This window comes from Cupressus sempervirens, chromosome 5, assembly GCF_028749045.1.
Source record: "Cupressus sempervirens isolate cs-2001-9-10 chromosome 5, ASM2874904v1, whole genome shotgun sequence".
Classification (NCBI taxonomy): domain Eukaryota; kingdom Viridiplantae; phylum Streptophyta; class Pinopsida; order Cupressales; family Cupressaceae; genus Cupressus; species Cupressus sempervirens.
In genome coordinates this window covers 344824631-344848522 of record NC_143122.1, presented here as the reverse complement: position 1 = coordinate 344848522, position 23892 = coordinate 344824631, and the positions used below count along the sequence as shown (strand labels likewise).

General features: G+C 34.8%; 1 pseudogene; it reads right to left on the bottom strand.

The window, feature by feature from the left end:
* LOC149556108 (protein LURP-one-related 11-like) overlaps window positions 1-21948 on the bottom strand; it is a 43891-nt pseudogene extending 21943 nt beyond the window's left edge.
* Between the last annotated feature and the right edge of the window lie 1944 nt (window positions 21949-23892).

The following is a 23892-nucleotide window of genomic DNA, read 5'->3' as shown; positions in this document are numbered from 1 at the left end:
GAAGTTTCTCCTACAAAGTTTGGTCCTGTGATTATTGAAAGTAGTTTTGAAAAACCATTTCTCTTAAATATATGTCAAGAGGATAGTTTAGGTTGTAACATGCATGAAGAAATTGGGAATTCTGATTTTTTTTGCATGTCAGAGCAAGAATGTGGCTAATATGAGAGCAGTAGAGAATCAATTAAAGAATCTTGATGATGAGATTATTTGGAGCAACATGAATGCATTGTACTCTCCTATTGAACATATTGAGGATTTTGAAATTAGGGATAATCCTCTCTTCATTCCTTGTGGTTTATGGGATAATAATGAAGAAGAAGAAGAAGATCATATTGAAAATTCTAGCAGTATGAACATGCATCAGCAAAGCAAGAAAACTATAGCCAATCCAAAACATGATGGCCAATTACAAGTTCCCTCAATGAATAATCCATGGCTTCTTGAGATAGTCAAAGATCACATAGCAGGTGATGTCCAAAAGATCATCGAGGTACATGGAAATCTATGTAAAGTTGAGGTAAATGATGCCTTAATCTTGATGACATGCATCAGCAAAGCAAGAAAACTATAGCCAATCCAAAACATGATGGCCAATTACAAGTTCCCTCAATGAATAATCCATGGCTTCTTGAGATAGTCAAAGATCACATAGCGGGTGACGTCCAAAAGATCATCAAGGTACATGGAAATCTATGTATAGTTGAGGTAAATGATGCCTTAATCTTGATGCCTTTAGTCTCTAAATACAAATATTTTGGTACTTTCTTTATTGAGTCCAATATAATTGATGAACCAAAATTTAGAGTTTGTACATTTAATGAGAAGATTGAGTATGAGGCTTTCTTGTCTGATCTCAGCCCAGCTCAAAAGAAGTGGTCTCAGCCCCAAATGTTGGAAGCATTTTATTTTAAAATTGAAGTTGTTGATGAACTTGTGGGAGATGGATGTTCAGCAAGCCTAGTTCCAAGATCTAGTTTGAAAGCTTCTACGAGGCTCTTCCCCAATGCCTACTTCATCCATGGTTTAGCCTATTTTTCCCAAGAGAAGGATGTGGTTGTTTGTGATACATATTAGTTCACTCAAAATGATGGCAAGATATTGCAGTCTGAAACTTATGATGAGTCATGGTTGTTTGGATATGACTATGACTTTGCCAAATTCTTGTGCATGATTAATCAGAATTCTTGCTACTTGGAGACTACCAAACAAAGATGATATGGTGATATTGCAATCAAATACAACCGGTTTACTTGAAAAGGCTCTTATTTTTTTCAACCCATTGATGGCTTCACGTAAGTATTCCATGTCTCTAAGTTTCATGGTAGGATCTTCCTACCTATGTATATGTTGTAAATATTCTCTTGCTCTACAAGTTTTTGTGGTGCCTAGTTTATCTTTTCTTGCTTTAGTTTGTTGTTTCTTTGCATTTAGTTTAGGTGTTTAGAGTAGTTATTTTTTCTTTTCATTTGTTTTGGTTGTTTCCCTACTCTCCCCTCAAGTAGCCCCTCTTTCTTGTCATGTGCTTTGACTCTACTACCCAATGGACTAGGAATGGATCTCTTAACTAGAAATACTAGATTTTTTATGTGCCTATCATGCACATACTCCCCAGTCAGAGCCAATATTAGTTGGCATATTGAACCTCAATTTTGAGCTTCAAAATCTAGTCTTCTTGATGGATTTTTCTTGGTTTTCTTTGTTTCTCCTCTGATCAATATTAAATTGTGCTTCGTGAAGCCTTATTTTATTAAGGAAATGTTTAGATTAATTATCATAATAGAAAACCAAAGAACACATGTGCCAAAGTGAAAGATCAAGCAAACAGTTTCAAATAGTACAAAGTGTTTTTGGAACACTTTGTACCTATTGAACTATTTATAAGTGGTTGAAAATTTTAGTGGGTCTGCTTCAAACCAAGTTGAAAAAGTCTTCAAAACTATGTGGGATCACTAGAGATTCAATTTTTAATGATTCAAAAATTGGAGATAGTTGCTAAGTCAATCGGTTCAGGGATTCAATACTATATCTATGCATCCAAATAGTTCAGAAATTAGAATGGTTATCTTGAATGGAAACCACATTTCTAGTTTGGTGACACTTTTCCAAACCCTAGGTTACAATCAAAGAACACCAAACCATAGTTTGGGACCTTGGTGGGGTTCAATCCATTATCCAAGGTCCAATTGTATAAATAAAACTTTTCACAACTTAGTGGACTCATAAAACATTTATCATCATGCATGCATCTATAAAATTTATGCAATCACTTAAAACTTGTAGGTTATTGTCAAATCAATTTGCAAAAATGTAAACATGGAACATAACAGATTCATCAACATATTTGACACAATGATTTATGTGGAAACCCAATTTGGGAAAAACCAATAGTAACATGCTACTCTTTTTCACTCTTCTGAAGTGATGTCCTGTGAAAGGCCAACCCTGTTAAAGGTTACAATGCACACTGTTAAATGTGACCCTATGAAAGAATTTAAATAACCCTATTAGGAGTGAGCCTTGTTAGAGGACATTCAACCATTCACTTGGAATGTCGCCCAGTTAAAGGATTTACAAAAGGTCAACCTTAATCCAAAGGATTTACCCTAGACTGATACAATTATTAGAGAGTAACAGTAAGGCTTTGATCTGATAATAACATACAACTCCATTTCTAGATTAAAAACCTTTGTTTTAGTCCTCCATTCTACTTGGCTTTCACACATTTTAGCTTTGATAGCTTGTTCAGCTTTCAAGCATTCATAACCTTAAGCCTTCTTGCTTAACATGCCAATGTAGATTCTTCACTTAGGTCACTTGATGAAGCAATGCCTTTGACTCCTTGTCTTCCTTAGGTTCTGGCACATGACAATGCTTGCTTCTAACCAAAAATCTCTATAAATAGAGAATTAACATATTTTTTGTTCATTCTCCATCGTCCAATGTAGGGTTATGATAGATTAGGTAGGATTCAATGAATCTACCCCTAATTCCATATCACATCTAGAAACTCCTCCTTCAATCCTCTTTAAATTTACCTCAAAATGGTTTACCATGAATTCTATGCCACTAGCTCATAAATCTTATCTTCCACCTAGTTCACACAATCTAAGAAAACAAACTTGTTAGCTCAGATCCATCAAATTCATGATCTTTGTAATAATTTTGTCACTCAGCATTAACTTACTTCCGATGCTTGGCACACACTGTGTTGCTCGACATCCTCTAAAAATCACTCGACGTGAACTTAAGTTTACCAGTGCTCAGCATCAACCAAACTTTACTTGGCATTCACTATTAATCTTAACATACACTAAAATGAACTTTTACTTGGCTCCAATTGATTTTCTACTTGGCACCTACTATCCATTTGGTCAAACTTGGTACATACACTTAGTTTAACTTGTTCTTCTAAACTTGCTTAGTGTAACCAACCTTTGTAACCTTAAGTAGATTATCAATACACTATAATATCACCGTCCTAGTTGATTCATGTACTTCTCTTTTATATCATAACTCAACCTTTCCTCTAGTTGCTTTTGTTACATCTTTTTGATCAAATCCTCTTCATCAATCAAAAAAGTGATAGTACTTAAATCATATAAGTAGTTGTCTTACCAGCAAAAAGAAGGTTTGACATCAATGACAAAATAATGATTGAAACACATTTATCATACTTGTATCAATCTATTTTCAAAAATCTCCATCTTTCAACAATCTCTCTCTTTGGCATTAATGGAAAACCAAATTGATTTGGTTAAAATAGTAAGACCAAATAAATATCAAAAGGAAAATAATTCCTTGTACTAAAATATCTCCCTCTATCAGCAACATTCATCTTCTAAGTAGGTTACAAAATTATTTTGTGTCAACCTTATAACTCCCTCTGAATTACTTCTCATATCTTCCTTCTATAGTTATCTCCCTCTTACTAGGTAGACGATCTTAGCAGATACACTATCTTTCTCAGAATTCATCATTTCTCATCTTACTATGTGTTAGGATTTCTCCCTCTTTATTTCCTTATCATGTATTATATATCTTCCTCTTAGTTGTATATCTCCTATTCTTTGTATATCTCCCTCTTTCTGTAATATCTCCCTCTTTGAAAATAATGTCTAAGACTTGTCAGCTTAATATGCAAATATGCACTTCTTTGGTTTCTCCTATGTCACCTTGCTTGTGACTGATTTGAAGTTTCAGCTCTTTGATTACTTTAGGCAAATCCTAAAGTAAGATCCACTACATCAATTTGTAACATATGGTAATCGGCTTGTTTGAAGTAGGGCACTCCTTTTGTTACTTAGATAGCCTTTGATAGGGGTATCACCCCTAGTTTACCTCTTACATACTCATGAGCATCCTTAGGTAATGCTTTTGTGAAGATATCAGCAATTTACTATTTTGTGTTAACATATTCCATCTTCACCTCTTTATCTTGAACTAATTCTCTCAAGTAATGATACTTGATTGCAATGTGCTTACTCTTTTTCTACATCACAAGATTCTTTGATTTATGTATAGAACTTGTATTATCATAATAAAGTGTCACTGGTTTAGTGATCTCTTCCTTCATACCTTTGAGTAGCTATTTGATCCATATGTATGTCTGTATAATTTACAATAGCAACAACATATTTAGCTTCAACAATAGATTGTGAAATGTAGTTTTGTTTTTTGCTAGTCCATGTAACCAGTCTCTTTCCTAAGAAAAATGCTCCTTCATTGGCGCTCTTTCTATCATCAATATTCTTAGCCCACTCAGCATCAGTATAGGCTCTTATTTCAAATTTCTCATTTTTTTTGTAGTATAGACCATATTCTTTTGTTCCTTTTTTATATCTCGTTATTATCTTTATAGCCATCAAATGATTCTCCCTTGGATTAGCTGAGAATCTTGTAACTATCTATACAAATAATGCAATATCAGGTCTACTATGTACTACATATTGTAATTTTCCAATCATAGACCTGTACAATGTTTTATTCACCTTAGTTGAATCATCATTCTTTGATCATTTATGGCTTGTCACCATAGGTGTACTTACTAGTTTGGAATCCTCTAATCCAAAACTTTTTAGTATCTCCTTGACAAACTTTGACTGAGTGATGTATATACCATGTTTCATTTGATGTACTTGCAAATCCACAAAGAACTTGATCTCTCCAAATATAGGCATTTCAAATTCTTGTTTCATTTCATTTGCAAAAGCCTTACATAAAGCATCTTAACCTCCAAATATGATATCATCAAAAAAAAATTAGATAATAAAATACCTTTTCCTTTCTCTTTCTTTATGTACAGATTGTTATTATCATCAGTCCTATCAAATCTAATCTTCACAAGATAATTATGAAGTCTCTCATACCATGCATTTGGTGCTTGTTTCAAACCATATAGAGCTCTGTTCAGTCTACATACCATGTTCTTATTATTAACATCAACAAATCCTTCTAGTTTTTCTATGTAGACTTCTTCCACTAATATATCATTCAAAAATGCAGATTTAGCATCCATTTGATAAACTTTGAAACCTTACTATATAGAATAAGCAAGTAGAGTTCTTACTCCTTCCAATCTAGCAACAGGAGCAAATGTTTCTCCATAGTCAATTCCTTCTTCTTGTGTGTACCCTTTGCAAACTAATCTTGCCTTGTTCCTTGTGACTTCAACATTTTCATCTAGCTTATTTTTGAATACCCACTTGGTGCCAATCACATTTTTGTCTTCTAGTCTAGGAACTAGAGTCCATGTCTTACTTTTCACATTTTTTTCAATCTCTTCTTCCATGGCTTTACTCCAGTCCACATATTCTAAAGAATCTTTTACTAGTTTAGGCTCTTTTATGCTTAGTAAGAATGTATCATCTCTCAACTTGTTTCTTGTCATTGTTCTAGAATCTTTATCTCCAATCATGTGTGTAGTAGGATGATGTCTCTTGACATATTTGGACAATGTTGGTTTAGCTTTGGTTTCTTCATTTGGTCTATCTAGTTAAGAGTCACTATGCACATTTCTCTTAGATATTCTAGCATCTCTCTCATGTACACTAATTTCAAAATCAAAATATGCCTCAACTTCATTCTATAACTCAGCATCTGAATGCAGCTTAGTTCCTGAATGCAACTCATCATTCATATTATGTGACTCGACGGTCACTGAAAATTGATGTTGGTTTGTGGCTTGATTTGCAGCATCTTTTTTAGTAGGCATACCTTCATAAAAATATACAAATGATTTGTATTCTTCTGGTTCTTTTATAGGTTCAATCTCATATACTTTTGTATATTCATCAAAATTTATATTTGTACTTTCCATAACTTTGTTAGTGTTAGTATTTAAACACTTATAAGCTTTACTTCTTGTAGAATAACCTAGGAACATACCTTCTTCACTTTTTGCATCTAGCTTACCATTGCTGGAATCTTTGAGAATAAAACATTTTCTTCCAAATACCTTAAAATATTTTACATTAGGTGAGTATCCATACCATAGTTCAAAAGTTGTTGAATGAGTACCTTTCTTGACTTGTACACGGTTCAAGGTATAGATAGTTTTTATTATAGCTTCTCTCCAGTATTTCAAAGAAATATTTATCTATATCATGAGTGTCTTGGCATAGTCCATTACAGACCTATTCCTCCTTTCAGCAATTCCATTTTATGGAGGGGTTGTAGGAGCAGATGTATGTCTTTTGATTCCTCTGTCATTACAAAACATCTCAAACTCATTTTATGTAAATTTTTCTCCTCTATCAAATCTTGAACATTTCAAAATTTTACATGTTTCCTGCTCAACTCTTGTTAAGTACCACTTAAACATTTGGAAAGCATCAAATTTTTGTTTCAGAAACATAACTATCATTATTCTAGAATAATCATCAACATGCAGTATATTGTACTTATCTCTTTTGTAGCTTAGCACTTAAATTGATCCACACAAGTTAGTATGAACAATCTCTAGTATTCCTTTAGAGGTATGAGTTTTACTCTTAAAACTAGACTTTGTCATTTTGTCTAATTGACATTGTTTGCATATTATATTATCAGGGTTCTTCAACTTAGGAAAACCTCTAAAAATTTCTTATGTTACTGATATTGACCATGTTATCAAAACTAACATGACATAACCTTTTGTGTCATAGCCACACATCATCAAATTTTACAATTAGACAAGTAGCATCCTCTATATCAAGATAGAATAGATTACTCCTAGTTTGATCACCCTTTCTAATCAGTTTTCCATCAGCATCATATATCTTAGCAATCTTGTTTTCAAACTCAACCTTACATCCTGAATTATTCAATTGTGACACACTCAACAAATTATAGTTAAGTCCTTCAACATAGTAAGCATTTTCACATAGAATCTTTTTTGTAAGTTTGAGAGAACCTTTTCCTTTTATCAAACATGGTACATCATTACCAAATCTTACACGATTTCCATCATAACAATTCAAGGTAATAAACTTACTTTTATCTCCAATCATATGATGTGAACACCCACTGTCAATGATCCATTTGTCATTCTTGTTCACACAAGACACAAGTGTAGTTGTCACATCTTCATCAAATTCATCCTTCATTGCAACATACACCACTTCATCATCATGTTCATCAGATTCATCTTTTATTTCCTCTTTAGCAATGTAGCAAGACTTCTTGCCTTTGTCTTTGTTGTCTTCATCTCTTTCACCTTTGTATTTTTCACCACCTCTATAGTTTTTATTTTTTGGACATCTAGCAAAAATATGACCAACTTCATTGTAGTTAAAACAAATGATAGGTAATTTACCTTTAAACTTGTCTTTACCTCTATGAAATCTCATTGCCAGTGGTGCTTCAAGTTGTTCTACATCCCCCTCATCTATGTCACTATCACTAGACACATACTTTGTCTTTTTCTTCTTCTTCTACTCATCAAGCTCCTTCAATGATAGCTTAGCTTTGAAAGTAGATTCAATATTTTCAAGTTTGTAATTGTCAAAGTTAGATAGCTCAAAATCAATGAGTCTACCTACTAGACCTTCAAGAAATAGAGTATTTCCTGGTATACATCTAAGTTCTTGAAACTCTAATAGCATATATAGGTAGTAGTTTTCTTAAAACTTTACTTAGTATAGTATCATCATCTATTATACCAATAGCTCCTCTTATTGCATTAACAACATCTTTTATCCTTGAGCAATATTGAGAAATATTTTCACCTTCTTGCATTCTCATATCATCAAACCTACCTCTTGTTGAGTTGTCATTTTGCACGATGCTTAATGGTAGGAATCCTTTTGAACTCCTCTCTTGAAAGGCTAATCTAAGGATCAACTCCAAGGTTCTATGTGATCTTGCAACCTATTGGAATCCACCCAATTGAAGATAAATGTGAATGTTCATGAGGAGGCCTTTGCTAGTTCTTAAACTTCACATAAAATGTAGAATTTGCTCACTATCAAAAGGAATAAAACACGCACAAAAAGAACTATGCTTTTGTATTTTTCTATTTTTTAATGAATGCAATCTAACAATACAACAATATGAATTCCTAATTTAACCAAGTATTTGTAAAAGTAAATAACGAAGATAGGGTGACAAGAAGTTTAATCAAATAACATGAAAAGTAAATCCTAATGGACATAAACTATAGAAACAATGCATCTACAAGTTAAGCCTTTGAAAATATCGATGGGTAACTAATGAAAGTAGGAGCAGTGCTTCCTTAATTCCACTGATGCAATCGTCGATGGGGAATTTAGTAACCATAAGATCTTTCACTTTTCATTAGATTGCAAGGCCACAAAAAGTGTACTCATATGAGATAAAAAGCTATAAAGAAATAATATGGTGATCTCTTCTTGAACTAGATATGTCAACAAAATTTGTAGACCCATAGCGAACACCAAAATTAAAAGATTGAACAACCAAAAATAATGCAATAAACTTTTGGCTCAATCACATTTCATGAACATACATCCACAAAATATAACACAATTAGGCAAGAATCACTACACTCCAAATGCAAGCACCAAAACCATATATTATTGTGAAATAACGGGGGCCCAGAATACATGTTACATTCCTAAATTTATAAGAAATCTTCTCCTTAATTTGTGTTGAGAGTGAGAGATATCATTATGCAATCATATGCTTCTAAACTAGTAAAACAAATCTATTTATGTACACACTAACTAACTAACTAGTGCTAAGTAGGACTCCATCCATTTTATATCATTAATTGGATGCATGATCCTTTACATGTCATAAAAAAGCATGAAAGAATAAGAAAGAGAAAACCTTTAGATGATGTAGAAGTGACTGGAAGTGGCAAAAATAGAAGCTCTATCTTAATTGGGCATTCATAGGAGTTAAACTACCATCAAAATGCATTTCTAATGGATGGAAAGTTCTAATTTTAGAACTGGTAGTTAGCCATTGGTGCACCTCTAAACTCTCAAAATCTTACAAAAAATTACTGAAAAAATGCATCAGTGCACCTAAAGTATCTAGTGCACTAGTGCAGCAGTGCACCTCAAAGGCAGACTCAAAAAATACTAATTTTCACCAAGTGCCAAAAATTGAAATTTTGGCTTCTAGGTTTTGCTCCCCTTTATACCAAAACTATGTCTAGGTATTTGCCCTTGAATTTCTAAATTATCTTAGTGACTTGGACTGCATCTAGAAAATCTAAGGAGTTATACTTGTCTTTCACTTTCTACTTGTACTTGCCCACTTCTATATGAGTTTCTACAAAATCTCCAAGTTTCCTGTCAAGCTCTAATAAAGCTTCTTCCATTCTAAATGCCTGCCTAATATCCTCATCATTAGAAACTTCTTCAAAAGTCTTTCAAAATTTCTCTACTTCTACCTCTACTAGTATTAACTTCTCCCATGCATCATCCTCAAAAATGTCCAAACATGCATCACTATAATGTTTCTCTACTTCCAAAATTTGCTCTTGGGCTTGGTCCTTGAGCCTGTGAATCTCTGCATGTAATGACTCCATTAGTTTATTGCCATCTGCAATCTTTTCTATCTAATCATCTATTTTATCTAACTCCTTAGCTATATATACATCCATCAACATCCAATACCTTTGGCCTTTAATTTTTGTAATTCCTGCAAATCCTTGCCCCAAGTATGTAGTTCATCCATCAAACCAAAATCTTGATTCAAAATTACTACTAGATTATCCATATTCTCCTACATGATGTGTAATAACTTCAGATTTCCTTGGATAATCAATACACCTTTGTCCTTAAAACTTTCCTTCCACTATTGACAAGCTCTCAAAAATGGATCCAATTGGGTTGTACCCCTATCTCTTCTCTCAATTGCTGCATTCAAAGTATCTTCCAGATTTATGGGATCCAAAGGACCAACAACTTCACTTAGATATCCCTTTAGGATTTCATTTTGTCGGCAAAGTGTTATTAATTTTGCCCCTTCCTACTCCAAGCTTCTAAATACTTCCTTCATTCCTGTTATTACCATTAGCTTTGCAGTATCCAAGGTGGGCTTCCCAAGCATGACCTCCTTGATCTGGAAATCTCACGGAGTCAATTCTTCAATGTTTGATTGCAGAGGAGGGATAGCTACGTGAGAAAAAAGGTCCTAATTCTGATCACTCATAATGAAGGCTAATGCCTATGCATCTTTTGGAGGTGAATCAAGCTTCCTTAGGACTTCAATTATTTCCATTCTATCTTCCTTTTTTGTAGTGAATTGTTGCTTCTTATTCCTTATTATTTCTTTCCTCAACCACCTTGGAATATGTTGTACTGGGGATTTTCCTATAAAGGATGAAGGATTTTTCTCAACTATACTCTTCCCCTTATCACTCCTTTCTGGAGTCTTCTCCTTCTATAAGAGATTTGTATTGGGAATCTCTATATCAATAGAGTCTACAGTCCTCACCTTGGTGTCTTGTGAAGTTTGCTGAGGTTGTTCACTTATCCGCCCTTCTTCTGACACTTCATCATTGGATATTTGTTCCAGCTCTCCCTCTTGTAATTTTTCTTCTTCATTGTTTGGAGGTAGAGGAGTAATTGATCCCTTGTCAACACAAAATGTAACTTGAAATTGGGATGATGGCTCTACCTTGGGACCTTGTGGTTTGAGTGGCTACTAACTCCAATCCTCCTGTTGAGGTTGATTTGTTGGAGTATCTCTTATTTTATCCCTGACCAATTTGGTACCCATGGGCATAAAGTCAAAACCTGATATCTGAAAGACATTAGTACCCTCCACATCCTACTAATCTATCCATTTTTGCACCTCATCTTCTGATGTGGTTTTCTGAATGGGTTTCTTTGGGATAAGTGGCAATGTGATGGTGGAACTTCTTCTTCATTCCTCTTTCATGGCTCTAGCAAGCTGAATCCTCCAATTCAAAGGTAAATTATCCTCATCATCCTCTTCTTTTTCTTCTTCTGGAATAGGTTCAAGGACTAATGGGAAGGGAATTACTTTATTAATCACCTTTTGTCTCCTCTTTACCAGAGTCTTAATCTTCCTTTTTCTTCTTAGGTGTGGAGGGCAATACATGTACCTACTGTTGAGGTATTTCATTAATTTCTACTTTATCTCCTCCTTGTCCTTGTTCTATGGGTGGCACTAGCAGATTTCCTTGGGTCTCTATAGCTTCCACATTTTCTGACCCTTACACATTTTCTTCCCCAATCTATGTAGGTGTCTAAATTTCTCCCTCTTCTAGTTTGGCTTGTTGGGGAGAATTCCTCTTCCTTTGCCTTTAGCTTTACCCTTTTGAGCCCGATAATACCCAACTAGTCTATCAAGTTGACTGAGTTGTAAATGTAGGTACTATGACCTTTGCTCCTCTACCTTTGGCTAGACGAGCTTGAGCATGGAAGATTACTATCTCAATAATTGGATCAAGTTTGAAAGGCCTTTTGACCCAATCATTTCTCAACTTGATGGTGTTCCTTGCCCTGTGGTTGATTTCTAAGTTCTCTTCTTTGTCAACCTCAACATTCATGATAGGTTGGTCACCAATCTTATCCTTATTGAATAATGGGTCAAGCAACTCTTTTGTGTCTTGTTGCACAATCTTTAATGGAACCTTTATCTTCAAAGCCTTCTCTACCAGATTCAAAGTCATCTTGCAATAAACCCTTATGTAGACATCATATTCATTTGTTGCATTCATCTAGTGATCTTCAAGGGAATCTTCATGATAAAATGCTTTGCTAGCTAAGCATTGTACTCTCCCAATGTTATCAAAATACATCTAAGGAGAGTTATATTCATCCAAGGGATATTGATCCCATTTACACTCAAACATTGGAATATCTTGCCTTTGATCCACTTGGAAAGGTCCTATAGTCATAGGCCATGTCCAACATATCTTGTGTTGCTTTCTAACTCTATCATATGTAGACAAGATTTGTCAAAAGATCTCTAGGAGAATCAATCTGTCACTAGGGGGAGCTTCTTAGGGTTGATAGTTGTACCTGCTACCCTCAAATATGTAAATGTATAGAACTAGATATAATAAGCTCTAACTAGTGATATATGTGCAACTACCTCCTCTAATATTCTCTTTGCATAATCCCATTCTATGTACTGGATTATTGTGAATATGAAAGAATCATTTACAATTCTATATTCTTTTGTTTTCTCTAAAAGCCTCTTCTTTACCAATTGAGGATATACAATATAGGGTCATGCATTTGCATCCTGCATGCTACCCCTCTTATAAAGCCCTAGATAATCAGTCGCTCTTGTGGCTAACAAGTACACCAAGTATGACATCATGTAGAATTTCCTATTGTTCTTCATCACCACTAGCTGCTCACCCAAATTCTCACTGAGAGTAGTAGCCCAATCAAGTGGCATCTTTGCTTTCTTTATTGTCTTGATAAAATACACCATAAAAATATTCAGGTGTTTGACTATCGGAAAACCCATAACTCTACTCAAGAGTATGATTGAATATTTGATATCCTCCTTCATGTATCCTTGTGTCATGTCTACTTTTCCTACTTTCTTTCCCAGAGGAGTCTTCTCTATTAGGTATGAAGACTGGAGGATCTCATAAGCTTCATCAATTAATTCCTGATACCATCTATCCACTTGCTCATAGGTTAATCTAATGAATTGATCCACCCTCAAGAGATGGAACACTTTTTCAATGTTCTTGGGTCGTAGATCGAGGAAAATCTCTCCAATTATGCTTTTCACAACCCTTTCTTCAGGAACATAATGTTTTATGAGTTTCATAATCAACTCTAAGGATTGTACTGACATCGGGTGTGATGCTATTCTAACAAGCCCTTATCAGATCAATGAAGATATCATCTAAGATCTTTCTGTAGGTTGGTTGCACAATGTTAAGAAGGCAGCCACATCTATGGGACCAAAGATTGTATCCTAGATCTCTGAGTACTCATCTTGAAACCATGATTTTGTAGGAACGCCTTGGAACTTGAATACTACTAGTTTTGGTGCCATTTTCTCGAGAAGGGAGGATCAGAAAGATGCCATTGTATCTAAAAAAATTTACATCCATTAGTCTAAAGTCAAAGGAAAAATGATTAATCATACCCTAATACTATCTAAAAAAAACCCCTACAAACTAGACACTCTGAAAACACAAAAAACTTGATAAAAAGCCCTGAAATGCAAAAAATGGCATACCAACCACACCTGATAGATGTGCCTGGTGCACCATTTTTGGCAAGGTTTACAAAGATAGGGTGTACATTAGCACACCTCATGGGATGCACTAATGTAAACCCTTTGATTTACTTAGGCCTTTTTTAAGTGTCATTTTTTTAGGTGCGTAGTAGCACACCTCATGAGGTGTGCTACTGTGCACCTTAAAAATGGTGTTTAAGCTTAGTCTTTTGTTTTTAGTTTTGTTAAAATAAATAAGACAGGTATGCATCAGGGCACCCAGGCAGGTCCACTAATGCACACCTATTTTTGGGTGTTCTATTTATGTTTTTTTCTTTGCTTTTGAAGTTTTAAGGGTGTGAAGGTGCAGAGTAGTGCACCTAATTAGGTGTGCTACTATGAACCTTAGGTTTTTAATGTTTATTTTTGGCTTGTTTTTATTGCAGGTGGGGAGAAGTGGGAAGTGCACCTCACCTAGTGTGGAGCCACAATGTGAGGAGTGTGGAGAAGGAAAATGAAAGAAGTGGTGAGGAGAAGGGGGGTGGGGGGGCTTTATAGGCCAAAGCACCTTTGGGTGTTGTGTAGGTGTGCAACTACACTACTACACATTTGTGCATCACCCAAGGGTGAATACCTCTCCTCAATGCAACTTGGCACACTAGCACACCAGTTGAGGTGCACTAGTGTGCCTCTTTTTTTTGCAAAATAGGCCTATTTCCTCAAAAACTATGATTCTCATCAACAAGGCTCCCCAGTCATGACCTAGACATGAACTAGGACACTAGATAAAACCTCAAAAGAACTTGGACCCCAGACTAGGGTTCTAGAAAATTCAAAAAAATAAAGTAGGGGGTCCCCATTTCTAGTCAAAATGGGGAGTGCATTTTGAAACCACAACACCTCTGAGACTTTCAACTTTGGCTCTTAGAACATTCTTGTCTCCTCCATAGATGGTGGTTAAAGAATCCTACATTTTCTTTGCACTATCTAGACCTTTGATATCATCAAATTCATCATAGCTTAAGGCAAAGGCAATCTCCAACATTGCTCAATTGTGTTCTTTCTTCTTTTTCATATCCTCAACAGTTAGGGCTCTAGTAGGATCAACATGCTCAGTAGTAATGGTAGATTGTGTATGATCTCCCAAGTCCTCCAAGGCATAGCTTCATCAAACTTTTCCATGTAGGGAAGTTATCTCTATTCAACTTGGGTACATCTCTTTTTGACATCTTGATTTTTGTACTTCTAGTACCTTCAAACTAGTCCTCTAAAGTAAATAGCTCTGATATCAATTGTTGGAATTCTTTAGAATAACTGAAAGGGGGAGGGTGAATCAATTATCCAAGGTCTAGATGTATAAATAAAACTTTTCACAGATTAGTGAACTCATAATACATTTATCATCATGCACGCATCCATAAAATTTATGCAATCTCTTAAAACTTGTAGGTTACTATCAAATCAATTTGCAGAAACGTAAACATGGAACATAACAAATTCAGCAACACATTTGAAACAATGATTTATGTGGAAACCCAATTTGGGAAAAACTCACCAATAACATGCTACTCTTTATCACTCTTTTGAAGTGATGCCTTGTGAAAGGTCAACCCTGATAAAGGTTACAATGCACACGGTTAAATGTGACCTTGTTAAAGGATTTCAATGACCTGTTAGGAGTGAGCCTTGTTCGAGGACTTTGGGACCATCCACTTGGAATTTCACCTGGTTAAATGATTTACAAATGACTGTTAGGTCAACCTTAATCCAAAGGATTTACCCTAGACTGATACAGTTATTAAAGAGTAACAATAAGGCTTTGATCTAATAACAACTTACAAGTCCATTTTTAGATTACAAATCTTTGTTTGAGTCCTCCATTCTAGTTGGCTTTCACACATTTCAACTCTGACATCTTGTTCACCCTTCAAGCACTCATACCCTTAATCCTTCTCTCTTAACATGCCAATGTAGATTCTTCACTTAGGTCACTTGATGAAGCAATACCCTTGACTCCTTGTCTTCCTTAGGTTCTAGCACATGACAACCCTTGCTTCTGACTAGAAATTCCTATAAATAGAGAATCAAGATCTTTTGTTGTTTATTCTCCATCATCTAATTTAGGGTTAGGATAGATTAGGTAGAATTCAATGAATCTACCCATCATTCTATATCACTTCTAGAAACTTCTCCTTCAATCCTTTTTGAATTTGCCTCAAATGGTTTACCAAGAATTTTGTGCCATGAGCTCATCAATCTTATCTTCCACCTAGTTCACACAATCCAGGAAAAAAAACTTTTCATTTCAGACCATCAAATTCATGATCTTTCTAATAATGTTGTCACTGGGCATTAACTTTCTTTTGATGCTCAACATAGACTGTGTTGCTCAGTATCCTCTAAAAAATCACTCGGCATGAAGTAAAGTTTACTAGTGCTCGGCATCAACTAAACTTTACTCGACATCTACTATTTTTCTTGACATACACTAAAATGAACCTTTACTTAGCTCCAACTGATTTTATGCTTGGCTTGCACTAAATTTTCTTGGCATCTACTATCCATTCGGTCAAGCTTGAAAGACAAACTTAGTTTAACTTGTTCTTCTAAACTTTCTTAGTGTAACCAACCTTCACAACCTTAAGTAGATTATCAATGCACTTTAATATCACTGTCTTAGTTGATTCTTTATCCTCTTTTATATCATAACTCAACCTTTCCTCTAGGTGCTTTTGTTACATATTTTTGATCAAATCCTCTTCATCAATCAAACAAGTGATAATACTTAAATCATATAAGCAAATGTCTTACCAACAAAAAGCAAGTTTGACATTAGTGACAAAACAATGATTGAAACAAATTTATCATACTTGTATCAATCCATTTTCAACAATCTCCCTCTTTCAATAGAAAGTCTTCATGTGATAGAAATAAGTATTTGAGCCATCATAGCACATAGGGGACTTAGCCTATAGTCACCTCTAAAGACTACTTTTCTTGTGGCATTATTCTAAGCAACTAAAGGAGACCCATGAATATGACACACAAGCAGTAACCATTGGACTCTATTACAAGTAGGTTTAATGCTCATCCCTCCATGAGAGACACCAATATATCTATGATAGGAAAGAGTTAGAATTTACCCTCAGCCCAAAGAAAATCCATGTGGCATCCATCTATATTGGATCCTAATTTCTCCGATCTCATACCATATTGAGTCATCATTTATGTTGCAGAGTTGTTTTACAAGATACCCGAGTGTTAGGAAAGTTGAATTAGTGGTGGTCAAGAGTGAAGCCACATTCTATGGTGTTGGTTGTATCATTGGTACAAGTACATCTAAAGCATGAAGAAAGGGGGAAAAAATATATCACTAAATGTTTATGTGATTAAAAGTTCAGAATCAAGTATATCAATTCTAGTTTGACTCACTCCAAAGAAACACATAAGATGTTTGATAATGTGGAAGCATAGAAATTTAATATAAAGGAGCTCCAAATGAAGGAAACATGATGGTTTGACCAATTTGGTGCCACACACAAATGCACAGCAAAGCAATATTATCATAAAGTGGAACTTGATATGAAAAAGCATAGAAATGTAATATAAAGGAGCTCCAAATGAAGGTAGCATGATGGTTCGACCAATTTGGTGCCACACACAACTGCATAGTGAAGAAATATTATCATTAAGTGGAACCCAATATGCAAAATCATGGACAATGCATGTGAACTATTTAACAAAATGCTTGGATTTAGCGGACCCATGGAGAAGTTTTGTAGACTAGACTGTTACACATATTGTCCATATTTGGGTACAACATTTTTTCTCATGTAATCACTTCACATATCCATGAAGGTGTCTTCAAAAGATGTCATGGAACAGCCAAATCCCAATGTGATGGAGTCAACAAACACATGCACTTCTCCCCTTCATACTGAGCTCGCAAACTAATGCTTTTAGTTGCATTGGCACCTACCAGATATGTGAACAATCAAAATGTATTGAGACATACTTCTACATATTCCATGATAATTTCAACCTCCATAGTTGTAGATGAATTTTTTTATCTGAGTTTGAATGAAAGGAATATGAGCTTTCATCGATGTTATTGATCTCTCGGTCTTGGAGACAAATAAGGATGCTTCTGACATGGTGTATGAAGGAATGGGTTTTCTTTGAAGTCATAAAAGAGCCTGATTAGTAATAAAAATTTGTAATAGTTTGTTGGAAGCATCCATGCACAAGTTCCCATTGCCAAACCATATGCCACATGTCAACATATTTTAGGAGTCTTGTGTTCGCAATGTTCTAAATAATGTTTATAATATTTTAAAGGTAAGTGCAAAAAGAGGAGGAAAAGAAAGTCATTCCCAAGAATCAATTATCCAATCTAAATGGAAACTGACAACAACAAAAGATAAAAATGAGAGAGAAAGAGGGTAAGGGGTTCCAATTTTTATAAGTTGTAATTACATTTCTAGTTTTGTTCCTCAAGTTCATGGCATGGTGAGGAATTGTATGTCTTTACTTTGGTTGTGTAGTGTTCTTGTGAAATATGTAATGGTTATTTTCCCCCTATCCAAGAAAGTGAGGGTAGCCTTCGATTTTAGGTTAAAAGTGTTTCTTAATCTCATTCTTTGCATATCTAATCAGGGAGTTGTACCTTGTAAAATTAAAAGGGTGCTTGCACTATCCAATGGCAAAGTGACCCAACTATTGGTAGATTTTGGTGTCTTCATTATTGGGCAAATAAGGGTTATTCTGGAAGTTATTTGTGAAAACAAATCTATTTACCAACATAATCTTAATAAGATTAAAGAAGAAAAATACCTTGCATCGCACTATAAGAAGAAATTGGCTGACAGAATCCATGAGATATACTTGGCTTTTCACATTGGATGCATAGTTTTCCACCTTGAAAACCAAATGTCCCATTTAACTAAAAATTGTAAATCCTTCACTACTAAATAAGAGGGATTTCTTCCAAACTATGAAGTGGGTGGAGGAGTTTGAGCAGAATCTTTGATTGATGTAAGAATTTGGTATAGCTCTGATACCATGTAAGAATTTTCCTAAGGCAATAATTCAACACCAAGATCAAGAAGCTCAGTAGATAGCACAAGAGAGACAAATGATGACCAAATGAGAATGGATATCAAATGATTGGATATCAAATAATTGGATATTAGAGAATTGGATAATTGGATAATTGGATTAATACATCATAGAGGGTGCTTGAATATAAGGGCAATTGATATGTCTAGAAGTCATGCAAGAGATAAGGATTACAACCCAGCACATGTCCACCAAAGGTGGATTATCCTCAATTGAGCACAGGAGTTTGTGTGATGATGTGAGGATAAGTTTAATAGGTGTATCTCATAAAGAGATGTTGTAGACACCATGTGCTCTAATAAGTTGCTAACTCTTGTGTTGCCACCAAGACAACTCATATGACTATGCATATTCCTAAGTAAACTTAAGTAAAGTGTAATAATAATTAATTAATTACACTAACACCCCACCTTAAGTGTAACTAAGGGAAATGTACTCAAGCTCACAAAAGATAGAAAATAATGCAAGATGGGTCTCAGCTACTAGGGCATGTTAGGTACCCATGTACAAATGCAATGCTCTACATATAATGATATGCAATGCAATGTAATACAATCTCTCTGAAATTGGAGAAAGAGGGAAAACCTCATGAGAAAAACATCCTCCAAAAAGAGAGATGAAGAAATACAAGATGCATCCAAGGATGGAGTAATCAAGAACCCCCTAGTATGACATACATCATGCATGTACAAGCATATATCCCCATAAGAATAAATACATGATGGTATCCCCCCATATTGAATAATCTCCTATAGGCATGTCATGAAGACAAAAAAGTATCCAATGCCTACAAATGAAATTTCTCCCTTTAGGAAGAAGATACGCGAAGTATAGATGCAAGTATACTTCCCATTGTGGATAGGAATATGGATGAGGAATCCATATGTAGTATGCTATGGATGTTGCCTCTAAAGTCTGCTCATATGTTGACAAGTCCTTGATGAATGTAGATGCCACAAGCCAATCTGGTGGGTGCCCAAAAGAAGGTGGCCAAAAAGGTGACATGTCCATATATGAAAGTGAATCAAACTCCAAAGTCAAGGAATCATCCTTATAGGAAGATATGGGAAAAGAAGCAATTTAGCCTCTCCTCAATGATGAGTGCACACCCATGAAAGAAGCTCCTTGATCATTGAAGAAGTTGCACCATGAAAACTAAATGATGTTCCTCCTTATAGGAAGAAGTGGTTCCATACGTGTAGTAGAGAATTCTCCCCAACTAGTAGGAAGAATCCTCAAAAGATATGATATCTGAGGGAAATGGAATATAATCTCCAAAGACTGATATGTCTCCTTTGAAGTAAAGAGTCCTCCTCTAACTGATGAAAAGAAGTGTCCATAATCATGGCAGTCTCAAAAGAAAGATCAAGTGGTTGAGGGTCAAAGTGTTCCCTCGCAACAAGTGAAGAAGAATTCTCCTCAACAAAGAGAAGATGGATGTCATCAATAATGTCTCCCACATCTTCAGTGTAAGACTCCACAAACAATACTACAAGGTCTAGAAGGAAATCATCCCATGAAGCTGAAATAGGAAGACATGGTGTTTCTTGTTGCACTAAATCAAGAGCATCTATAGCTAGAACTAGATCATTAGAAGCAATAGAAGCATTAAGAGGTATGATCTCAACTAGAGTTGTAGGTACCACAACTGGAGTGACTGTAGGTAGAATTTCCTATGGTAATGGAGGAACTCGTGGATCTCCATATGCCTCCCAAAGACACATCCAAATTTCATGGGGACTACTTGCCTTACTAAGAGGAGCAAAAGATTCCTTACTCATACTATTATACATAAAGCAAAGAAGAAGAAAAAGATGTCCCCAATTAGTATTATGTGGAAATATCTTTGAATATAGATAAGGAAACACTTCCTCATGTTCTCTTAGATGATCAATCATCAAAGCACTCCATTTCTGACAATTCCTTTTTGTCAATTTGAATCTTAACCCAAAGTGACATTTTTGACATAACTCCATGAGATCAAATAATGTATGCACCCCTAAATTCATTACATGAAACTTTATATTTAGTGTGATTACAATGGCCACTTGCCAATTTAGGGCATAAGTGGACTTCTAATTTTGATCGTTGCAATAACAAATATGAAGCTATATTTGACTCAACAAGATAAGACACAAGACCTCTCAAGGATCTAATTAATTACAAGTGCTAGTAGGCCAAAATAAGACCAAAATTTAAAAGTACTATGTCTACTCAAAATTACTCCAAACTGATACCAGATCTAGAAAATAGACAAAAAATCATGCACTTTCAAAAAAATAACACCTAAATACGTGTCCATATGAGCCCAAATGAAGCCTCTGAAGTTGCAAAAATTGGGATTGGCAACTTTTAGAAAACTTTAGGAATAGAGATCACAAACAACCTGCACCAATGTGTAGATCACAAAATTCTACCCCAAAACAAAAAAAAATTGCTCAACAAAAGGATTCTATATGAGGGAGATATTGCTATTTGAAAATCACCTCTATAATTATTTTTCCTAAATCACTATTATTGTACCTCCAAAAATCAAATGACTCTAGATTTCACCTCAAATGTCCAATTTTGATGAAACAAAAGTCTATTTGGGGGTTTTTTGACCTTCTGAATGTGATATCAATATCTAATTTGCACCAACAAGCTTAAATCTTGACCTGCAAAAAAAAAATTCTCCAATGGCTATGCAATGATGCTCCTATGGCTCTAATACCATGTAAGAATTTTCCTAAGGCAATAATTGAACACCAAGATCAAGAAGCTCAATAGATAGCACAAGAGAGACAAATGATGATCAAATGAGATTGGATATTAGATAATTTTATATCAAATAATTGGATAATTGGATGAATACATCATAGAGGGTGCCTATATATAAGGGCAACCAATATGTCTAGAAGTCACACAAGAGATAAGTATTACAACTTAGCACATATCCACTAAAGGTGGATTATCCTCTATTGAGCATAGGAGTTTGTGTGATGATGAGAGGATAAGTTTACATAGGTGTACCTCATAAAGAGATGTTGTAGACACCATGTGCTCTAATAAGTTGCTAACTCCTGTGTTGTCACTAAGACAACTTATATGACTATGCATATTCCTAAGTAAACTTAAGTAAATTTTAATAATATTTAATTATTTACACTAACAGATAGAAACATGGGGTGATGAGAGGGAAGATTGAGGGTGGACTTGAGGCATACTTGGACCTCACCAGATACCCCACTCTTCCTTCTCAGAAACCTAAAAAAAGGAAAATCTTTAGATGATTTTCTCTCAACCTTGCCATTCTTACAAAGATCTTGGAAACCTAATGTTTTAGAATGAATTTTTCCCAAGTAACCATTAAAAATGTGGAGTACATGTGTGTTATGTGAGTTTACATGTAGAAATTGAGCAACAAGGCCTACAAAAGTCATCATGTCTTGCATATCTCTTGGATTTTGTTAACACTATCAACCTCATAGCATGGTACTCACACTAAAATATCTATCCAAACCTTGTGTGGATAGCAAAGCCAAATGGGACCTACGAAAATGGAATGAAAATAACCTAGGAAGAGAAAAAAGCATGTAAGTACTCCCTCCTTCAAGCTTCCTCTCAAGATTGAGATTCAAAGTGGAGATGTAATGAAGTAAATAACAAGGGTAGATGCTACAAAGTTCACACACTATACTAGAAAAATAGAAATGGTGGATCAAATTGTTGACCTCCACCATATCCACCTTCTGCCACTTGCAATATAAGCTACTATGCAACCCCATTCCCATTTCCCTATATTTTTTGAATTGGTTTTTTTTTTTTCTTTTAGCTTACTTCACTAAAATTTTCAAATAAAAAACTAGGCATATTTTCTAGACAAAAATTTGGCCATCATTTTAATTTAGTATTCTCTTTTCTCTAAATCTAGGTGTATGCACCAGTTGCTGGATTTTGAGTTGTGTATCTAGGTTTATTTCTATAATGGTATTTGGAAAAATAAAATCTTGAGATAATGTATGTATATTTGATACCATGAGCATTCATCATATTTTTTCTCTTGGATTACCAAACTTTTTAATTGATCTTGTATATATGTTTTGCAAGCTTCAGTCACAAATGCTCCATGTCTCTTTATAGAAAGTAGCAAGAGAGAGAAAATAGAAATAGGTGGCACAATGTCTTCATCAATGTATGGCATACATACAATGTAGAAGAATGCTTGCTATAAAAGAAAAATTAAGGACACGGCTAGCAAAGTGGTGCAGACCATTATTGAAGATTAATGCCAAGATTGATGTTGCAATCATGCAAAAGTTGTCATATAGAACTCTAGATTAGGAAATAGTTTTAATTAGTTATTTTCTAAATAAATATACCAGAAGCGGTATTGAATGTAATAAGTTCTAGAAAATTAGTGTAATCTAAAAGAAAAGTTATTTGTTTGATTCTACTCTAAAATAGAGCATACTCTATTTCTTCATACATATTGTATTTGAGAAGGCTTGTTTATTTGTTTGTTTATCTTCTTTGCTATTATAAATCTGATTGTGTAGGTGTTTAGATTCTACATTTGGTATCTAAACTGAAGGTGTTTGGAAGATAGTAGAATGGCAAACAATTTATATATCGTAGAGTTTGATGGAGTTGATTACTAATATTGATCAATCAAGATGAAGACTTTTTTGATTGGGAAAGATTATTGGGTGATCATTGAATCTGGATATGTAGAGCCTACAGATTGGGATACTCTCCAACCTAATGATAGGAGATTGAAGAAAAAAACTAAGAAGAAGAAGAATGCAATGGTGTTGTTTCACATTCAGATGGCTCTTGAGAAGAGCTTGTTTCCCAAAAAAATTTATGCACAAATAGAAAAAGAGTCCTGGAAGACTATAAAAGTTGCTTACAAGAACTTGAAGATAAAGGAAACAAAGAATGTAGGAGATTTTTGTGTGAGAGTAAAAGATGTGATTCATAAAATGGCCACTTTGGGTGAACCTATGATTCAAGAGCATGTGATACAAAATGTATTAAGATCTCTAACCTCAAGATGGAATATTGTAGCAATTGCTATGGAAGAAAACAAAAATTTAGCTATCATAGAGTATGATGAGTTGGTTGGATCTCTCATATCACATGGGGATAGCATAAGGGACACTTCTA